Below are 7,587 nucleotides of genomic sequence, written 5' to 3'. Positions count from 1 at the left end.
ATTGAGTGCCTGATTATGTCTTCTTCCACGGTATCATCTATATAACATTGATTGCCTGATCATGTCTTCTTCCACCGTATCGTCTATATATAACATTGATTGCCTGATCATGTCTTCTTCCACCGTATCGTCTATATATAACATTGATCACCTGATCATGTCTTTTCCATGACAAAACATAGAACAACATATAATATTTCAACTCACCTTGACTTAGATATTTCTACTTACACAACCAGAAACCACCTGATTACATCTTTTCCAACAAACCACATAGGACCACACATCATATTTCACCTCTCCACTTCTTGTCCTGATCAAGTCACATCACCAGTTGAACATCTGACCCTTAGATAACCTGCAGATATCCCAATAGAACCACAAACTTTAGAAACCTGAGCAATTGATCTACTACATCCACCCATATATCACAGTTATACAATTAACCTAATTAAATACACACATTTTTCAAAGTAGAAATAACTGGTCTACTAGAATCATAGAATTGCTCTTAACTAGGATTCAACAAAAGTGACAGTCTTACAATGTTTTAGAAAAGTAAAATATTCTCAGTCAAAAAGGGAATCAAGCAAAAATGGTTTTCAATAATTATCTGCTAATTAGAAATGCATTTCAAATTTGGATGTAAACAAGCACAAATGAATATCTTATGGTTGTTAACAAAAAAAAAATACCAGGGCTAAAATCAAAGTTAAATAAAGGTGCATAACTTCGCGATATATGCTTTTAGGATTAACTGCCTTTTTAAAAAGGTGTCCCTTTATGATAACGAACATATATACCAAGTTTGAAGTGAATAGTTGTTACACATTTTTTTGAAAATGGACCGTAAACAAAAGGTTAAAAAGCACAAAGAAATCATAACTAAATTATTCTTCAAAAGTGGTAGCTTTTAAAATGTTTTCTTATAAAAGTCAATGGAAGGAAAAAGGACTTACTACCTTGCTTGTTTCTAATGCTTGTCTATTGGTTGACACTAACATCATACATGTTTCTCTTCCAAAATGATTGTCTTCGATTCTGAAACAATAAAGTGTTACAACCAAGAAAAGTGTTAATGAACATATTTAATCTCATTTGTTCCATCGGAAGTTGTTATCCAGTATCAGTCATATGCAGGTAATTGTCATCTGAGGTCACTTCCGTACTATGATCCACTGTCTCCATTTCTCTCAACCCAGAAACAACTGTCATGTAACAATCCTGCTAGCTCAAGATTGAAAAACAATCACTCCCACACGATTCCTCCTTGCGGATATGAAGTTGCCAGACTCCTTGGATTCACCATGTTGTCTTGATCCACAGACCAGGGATATATCAGGGCATGAAGACCTACAGAAAAACACCTGCCAGCTGCAAGGTTTACCTACCTTACAGCTGTTGCAAAAACACAATGGGAAAGCAAACCAAATACACTTCAGGATGGAACTAGTAGTTAATCAAGTTCAAAATTTTAGCGAAAAAAGTACTAGGAACAATCTTAAAATTCCATTTTGTCCTTTAGAACCACTGAACAAAGATACCACTTTATTGCATTTCGGACATGGGCAGGTATCATATGGATGCATGCTGCTTTCAAGTTCAAGTATTGAAAACAGTTCAACTTCCTGACATACAGAAGCACTTGTAAAGTGCTCTTGATTCAAAATTAACAAGTACTCCCTGACATGACCGAGAAAATCATAAAAGTATGAATATGAGAAAATACAGATCATAGCTTGATGAAGAAATGAGCAGAGCAGAGAGGTACCAGTCTAGCTATAATAAAGTATTTTCCCATGGTACTTTAATGATAACTTGTGGAAATTCAACAAGTACTGTCAAAATTTTACCATGAACACTTTACTAGTGTCTTTAATAAGTCCACAAACTCTGTTTCCAGTGACCAAAACTACATTATTAAAGCGGCCTCCTCCACCCCTACAGCCGCGCCCTAACCACCTTGCTGACAAGATTCTGAAGCTGACAAAGGAATGTACGCATAAACCAAGTGTTACTCAAGTTACACCACCATGACCTAAATTGATCATGTCTTCTTCCACCGTATTGCTCTATTCATAACATTGATCGCCTGATTATGTCTTCTTCCACCGTATCATCTATATATAACATTGATTGCCTGATCATGTCTTGTTCCACCGTATCGTCTATATAATATTAATCACCTGATTATGTCTTCTTCCACCGTATCATCTATATATAACATTGAGTGCCTGATCATGTCTTCTTCCACCGTATCGTCTATATATAACATTGATCACCTGATCATGTCTTTTCCATGACAAAACATAGAACAACATATAATATTTCAACTCACCTTGACTTAGATATTTCTACTTACACAACCAGAAACCACCTGATTACATCTTTTCCAACAAACCACATAGGACCACACATCATATTTCACCTCTCCACTTCTTGTCCTGATCAAGTCACATCACCAGTTGAACATCTGACCCTTAGATAACCTGCAGATATCCCAATAGAACCACAAACTTTAGAAACCTGAGCAATTGATCTACTACATCCACCCATATATCACAGTTATACAATTAACCTAATTAAATACACACATTTTTCACAGTAGAAACAAATGGTCTACTAGAATCATAGAACTGCTCTTAACTAGGATTCAACAAAAGTGACTGTCTTACAATGTTTTAGAAAAGTAAAATATTCTCAGTCAAAAAGGGAATCAAGCAAAAATGGTTTTCAATAATTATCTGCTCATTAGAAATGCATTTCAAATTTGGATGTAAACAAGCACAAATGAATATCTTATGGTTGTTAACAAAAAAATTACCAGGGCTAAAATCAAAGTTAAATAAAGGTGCATAACTTTGCGATATATGCTTTTAGCATTAACTGCCTTTTTAAAAAGGTGTCCCTTTATGATAACGAACATATATACCAAGTTTGAAGTGAATAGTTGTTACACATTTTTTTGAAAATGGACCTTAAACAAAAAGGTTAAAAAGCACAAAGAAATCATAACTAAATTTATCGTCAAAAGTGGTAGCTTTTAAAATGTTTTCTTAAAAAAGTCAATGGAAGGAAAAAGGACTTACTACCTTGCTTGTTTCTAATGCTTGTCTATTGATTGACACTAACATCGAACATGTTTCTCTTCCAAAATGATTGTCTTCGATTCTGAAACAATAAAGTTTTACAACCAAGAAAAGTGTTAATGAACATATTTAATCTCATTTGTTCCACCGGAAGTTGTTATCCAGTATCAGTCATATGCAGGTAATTGTCATCTGAGGTCACTTCCGTACTATGATCCACTGTCTCCATTTCTCTCAACCCAGAAACAACTGTCATGTAACAATCCTGCTAGCTCAAGATTGAAAAACAATCACTCCCACACGATTCCTCCTTGCGGATATGAAGTTGCCAGACTCCTCGGATTCACCATGTTGTCTTGATCCACAGACACGGGATATATCAGGGCATGAAGACCTACAGAAAAACACCTGCCAGCTGCAAGGTTTACCTACCTTACAGCTGTTGCAAAAACACAATGGGAAAGCAAACCAAATACACTTCACGATGGAACTAGTAGTTAATCAAGTTCAAAATTTTAGCGAAAAAAGTACTAGGAACAATCTTAAAATTCCATTTTGTCCTTTAGAACCACTGAACAAAGATACCACTTTATTGCATTTCGGACATGGGCAGGTATCGTATGGATGCATGCTGCTTTCAAGTTCAAGTATTGAAAACAGTTCAACTTCCTGACATACAGAAGCACTTGTACAGTGCTCTTGATTCAAAATTAACAAATTACTCCCTGACATGACTGAGAAAATCATAAAAGTATGAATATGAGAAAATACAGATCATAGCTTGATGAAGAAATGAGCAGAGCAGAGAGGTACCAGTCTAGCTATAATAAAGTATTTTCCCATGGTACTTTAATGATAACTTGTGGAAATTCAACAAGTACTGTCAAAATTTTACCATGAACACTTTACTAGTGTCTTCATATATGCCATGTGAACTCTGATAAAAATAAGTCCACAAACTCTGTTTCTAGTGACCAAACTACATTATTAAAGCGGCCTCCTCCACCCCTACAGCCGCGCCCTTACCACCTTGCTGAAAAGATTCTGAAGCTGACAAAGGAATGTACGCATAAACCAAGTGTTACTCAAGTTACACCACCATGACCTCACTTGATCATGTCTTCTTCCACCGTATTGCTCTATTCATAACATTGATCGCCTGATTATGTCTTCTTCCACCGTATCATCTATATATAACATTGATTGCCTGATCATGTCTTCTTCCACCGTATCATCTATATATAACATTGATTGCCTGATCATGTCTTTTCCACCGTATCGTCTATATATAACATTGATCACCTGATCATGTCTTTTCCATGACAAAACATAGAACAACATATAATATTTCAACTCACCTTGACTTAGATATTTCTACTTACACAACCAGAAACCACCTGATTACATCATTTCCAACAAACCACATAGGACCACACATCATATTTCACCTCTCCACTTCTTGTCCTGATCAAGTCACATCACCAGTTGAACATCTGACCCTTAGATAACCTGCAGATATCCCAATAGAACCACAAACTTTAGAAACCTGAGCAATTGATCTACTACATCCACCCATATATCACAGTTATACAATTAACCTAATTAAATACACACATTTTTCAAAGTAGAAATAACTGGTCTACTAGAATCATAGAATTGCTCTTAACTAGGATTCAACAAAAGTGACTGTCTTACAATGTTTTAGAAAAGTAAAATATTCTCAGTCAAAAAGGGAATCAAAAGCAAAAATGGTTTTCAATAATTATCTGCTCATTAGAAATGCATTTCAAATTTGGATGTAAACAAGCACAAATGAATATCTTATGGTTGTTAAAAAAAAAATTACCAGGGCTAAAATCAAAGTTAAATAAAGGTGCATAACTTCGCGATATATGCTTTTAGGATTAACTGCCTTTTTTAAAAGGTGTCCCTTTATGATAACGAACATATATACCAAGTTTGAAGTGAATAGTTGTTACACATTTTTTTGAAAATGGACCTTAAACAAAAAGGTTAAAAAGCACAAAGAAATCATAACTAAATTTATCTTCAAAAGTGGTAGCTTTTAAAATGTTTTCTTAAAAAAGTCAATGGAAGGAAAAAGGACTTACTACCTTGCTTGTTTCTAATGCTTGTCTATTGATTAACACTAACATCGAACATGTTTCTCTTCCAAAATGATTGTCTTCAATTCTGAAACCAATAAAGTTTTACAACCAAGAAAAGTGTTAATGAACATATTTAATCTCATTTGTTCCATCGGAAGTTGTTATCCAGTATCAGTCATATACAGGTAATTGTCATCTGAGGTCACTTCCGTACTATGATCCACTGCCTCCATTTCTCTCAACCCAGAAACAACTGTCATGTAACAATCCTGCTAGCTCAAGATTGAAAAACAATCACTCCCACACGATTCCTCCTTGCGGATATGAAGTTGCCAGACTCCTCGGATTCACCATGTTGTCTTGATCCACAGACCAGGGATATATCAGGGCATGAAGACCTACAGAAAAACACCTGCCAGCTGCAAGGTTTACCTACCTTACAGCTGTTGCAAAAACACAATGGGAAAGCAAACCAAATACACTTCACAATGGAACTAGTAGTTAATCAAATTCAAAATTTTAGCGAAAAAAGTACTAGGAACAATCTTAAAATTCCATTTTGTCCTTTAGAACCACTGAACAAAGATACCACTTTATTACATTTCGGACATGGGCAGGTATCGTATGGATGCATGCTGCTTTCAAGTTCAAGTATTGAAAACAGTTCAACTTCCTGACATACAGAAGCACTTGTACAGTGCTCTTGATTCAAAATTAACAATTACTCCCTGACATGACCGAGAAAATCATAAAAGTATGAATATGAGAAAATACAGATCATAGCTTGATGAAGAAATGAGCAGAGCAGAGAGGTACCAGTCTAGCTATAATAAAGTATTTTCCCATGGTACTTTAATGATAACTTGTGGAAATTCAACAAGTACTGTCAAAATTTTATCATGAACACTTTACTAGTGTCTTCATATATGTCATGTGAACTCTGACAAAAATAAGTCCATAATCTCTCTTTCTAGTGACCAAACTACATTATTAAAGCGGCCTCCTCCACCCCTACAGCCGCGCCCTAACCATCTTGCTGAAAAGATTCTGAAGCTGACAAAGGAATGTACGCATAAACCAAGTGTTACTCAAGTTACACCACCATGACCTCACTTGATCATGTCTTCTTCCACCGTATTGCTCTATTCATAACATTGATCACCTGATTATTACTTCTTCCACCGTATCATCTATATATAATATTAATCACCTGATTATGTCTTCTTCCACCGTATCATCTATATATAACATTGATTGCCTGATCACGTCTTCTTCCACCGTATCATCTATATATAACATTAATCACCTGATCATGTCTTCTTCCACCGTATCATCTATATATAACATTGATCACATGATTATTACTTCTTCCACCGTATCGTCTATATAATATTAATCACCTGATTATGTCTTCTTCCACCGTATCATCTATATATAACATTAATTGCCTGATCATGTCTTCTCGCACCGTATCATCTATATATAACATTAATTGCCTGATTATGTCTTCTTCCACCGTATCATCTATATATAACATTGATTGCCTGATTATGTCTTCTTCCACCGTATCGTCTATATAATATTAATCACCTGATTATGTCTTCTTCCACCGTATCATCTATATATAACATTAATTGCCTGATCATGTCTTCTTCCACCGTATCGTCTATATAATATTAATCACCTGATCATGTCTTCTTCCACCGTATCATCTATATATAACATTGATTGCCTGATTATGTCTTCTTCCACCGTATCATCTATATATAATATTAATCACCTGATTATGTCTTCTTCCACCGTATCATCTATATATAACATTAATTGCCTGATCATGTCTTCTTCCACCATATCATCTATATATAACATTAATCACCTGATCATGTCTTCTTCCACCGTATCATCTATATATAACATTGATTGCCTGATCATGTCTTTTCCATGACAAAACATAGAACAACATATAATATTTCAACTCACCTTGACTTAGATATTTCTACTTACACAACCAGAAACCACCTGATTACATCTTTTCCAACAAACCACATAGGACCACACATCATATTTCACCTCTCCACTTCTTGTCCTGATCAAGTCACATCACCAGTTGAACATCTGACCCTTAGATAACCTGCAGATATCCCAATAGAACCACAAACTTTAGAAACCTGAGCAATTGATCTACTACATCCACCCATATATCACAGTTATACAATTAACCTAATTAAATACACACATTTTTCACAGTAGAAACAAATGGTCTACTAGAATCATAGAATTGCTCTTAACTAGGATTCAACAAAAGTGACTGTCTTACAATGTTTTAGAAAAGTAAAATATTCTCAGTCAAAAAGGGAATCAAGCAAAAATGGTTTTCAATAATTATCTGC

Source organism: Ruditapes philippinarum, unplaced genomic scaffold (assembly GCF_026571515.1).
Source record: "Ruditapes philippinarum isolate M1 unplaced genomic scaffold, ASM2657151v2 ctg2182_1_1_1_1, whole genome shotgun sequence".
NCBI classification, from domain to species: Eukaryota; Metazoa; Mollusca; class Bivalvia; order Venerida; family Veneridae; genus Ruditapes; species Ruditapes philippinarum.
Note: the sequence above shows the minus strand (reverse complement) of the source record.